The 2,125-nt window shown below is 40.8% G+C and overlaps 1 protein-coding gene across 8 annotated transcripts in view; it reads left to right on the top strand.

Annotated features, from left to right (window-relative positions):
* XRCC6 (X-ray repair complementing defective repair in Chinese hamster cells 6) overlaps positions 1-2,125 on the top strand; it is a 26,006-nt gene that overhangs the window by 15,364 nt on the left and 8,517 nt on the right. The gene's annotated exons all lie outside the window — the stretch shown is intronic.

Raw genomic sequence — 2,125 nt, 5'->3', positions numbered from 1 at the left:
CAAACTAACCACAGTTTCTTCTGTGCTTTGAAATGATACGTGCATGCCTTTCTTAATCTGAAAGACAGACTAAGAATGTAGAACATTATGTCTCATCCTCTCACCTTTGTTTAATCTGGAGAAGGATTTTAATTTATTCGGCTATGCTGGGTCTTAGTTGCAGATCTTTGATCTTCCTTGTGGCATGAAGGATCTTCTGGTTGTGGCACGGAGGATCTTTATTATTTAGTTGCAGCATTCAAACTATTATTAGTTGTGGCACGTGGGATCTAGTTTGCTGACCAGGGATGGAACCCAGGCCCCCTGCATTGGGACTGTAGAGTCCTAGCCACTGGACCACCAGGAAAGTCCTAATATTCTGTTAATTTCTGCTATATGGCAAAGTGATTCAGTTATATATAGGGCTTCCCTGGTAGCTCAGGTGGTAAAGAATCCACTTGTAATGCAGGAGACCCAGGTTTGATTCCTGGGTCAGGAAATTCCCATTCCAGTATTCTTGGGATTCCCTGGTGGCTTAGTCGGTAGAGAATTCGCCTGCAATGTGGGAGACCTGGGTTCAGTCCCTGGCTTGGGAAAATCCCCTGGAGAAGGGAAAGGCTACCCACGTCAGTATTCTGGCCTGGAGAATTTCATGGACAGAGGAGCCTGGCAGGCTACAGTCTATGGGGTTCCAAAGAGTCAGACACAACTGAGCAACTCTCACTTTCATATATATATATATATTTTTTTTTTTTCCATTATGGTTTATCTCAGCATGTTGAATATAATACTTCCCTGTAGAAAGGTTTAATATCTAAAATTAAAGTTGAATGAGTCATCCTTTCTTTTTAATTATGCAAAATGTGGGAGAGCACTTTTGCATAAGTTCAAGACATAGGAGGATCAACTAAGTGACTAAAATTAGATATTATTTTGATTCAACCCTTGAGATGTTTTTTAGAGCACAAATTTCAGGCCAAAGTGTCTTGCCCTACTTTCCAGAAGGAGAAAATGACAAATTTCCCCTTCCATTTTGCAGGTAGCTTAGCTTTCCATATTGGTTTATTGATAGGCAGTACCTCTTCTGGTTTCTGAGTTTCTTTCCTGATTCATTGTGCCTACAAGAAAAATCTTTTAAGAGCTCTGTTTTGTTTTGTTTTGTTTTTAAATAAAACTCAAATTTGATTGTTACTAATTTCTGTTACAAATCACATATTTAGGATCCAAATGCAAATGTTGACATTTGAAAGTGTAACAGGTAGTAACAGATGTTTGAAAGAGATGTGTGTGTGTCTGTCTGTGTGTGTGTCTGCCTCCCATATTAACTGAGACCTCTCACAGTACCTGACATAGATCCTCTCAATGAATAGGTAAGGTTTGAGCATCCTTTTTGCGTCAGCGGGTGGTGCTGAGAGTTTGTTGTTGTTCACTAAGTCGTGTCCAACTCTTTGCGACCCCGTGGACTGAGAGTTCAGTACACGTTATGACATGAGGGAAAGCATAAATGCTTAAAGAGCCAGGCCTTTAGCGCCAGATGTGGTTTGGTTTGAGGCCCAGTTCACTTGTATAACCTGGAGCAAGTTAGTAACTATTGAGCGTCAGTACACTCATCTGTAAAGCAGAGTTTTTAACATTTACCGCCTGAAGTACCATTTCACGCCAGTCAGAATGGCTGCGATCCAAAAGTCTACAAGCAATAAATGCTGGAGAGGGTGTGGAGAAAAGGGAACTCTCTTACACTGTTGGTGGGAATGCAAACTAGTACAGCCACTATGGAGAACAGTGTGGAGATTCCTTAAAAAACTGGAAATAGAACTGCCTTATGATCCAGCAGTCCCACTGCTGGGCATACACACTGAGGAAACCAGAAGGGAAAGAGACACGTGTACCCCAATGTTCATCGCAGCACTGTTTATAATAGCCAGGACATGGAAGCAACCTAGATGCCCGTCAGCAGATGAATGGTTAAGAAAGCTATGGTACATATACACAATGGAGTATTACTCAGCCATTAAACAGAATACATTTGAATCAGTTCTAATGAGATGGATGAAACTGGAACCTATTATACAGAGTGAAGTAAGCCAGAAAGAAAAACACCAATACAGTATACTAACGCATATATATGGAATTTAGAAAGATGGTA

The sequence above is a fragment of the Bison bison genome, unplaced genomic scaffold, assembly GCF_000754665.1.
Source record: "Bison bison bison isolate TAMUID 2011002044 unplaced genomic scaffold, Bison_UMD1.0 scf7180017858886, whole genome shotgun sequence".
In the NCBI taxonomy this organism is placed as follows: domain Eukaryota; kingdom Metazoa; phylum Chordata; class Mammalia; order Artiodactyla; family Bovidae; genus Bison; species Bison bison.
This window is presented reverse-complemented; position numbering and strand designations above follow the sequence as displayed.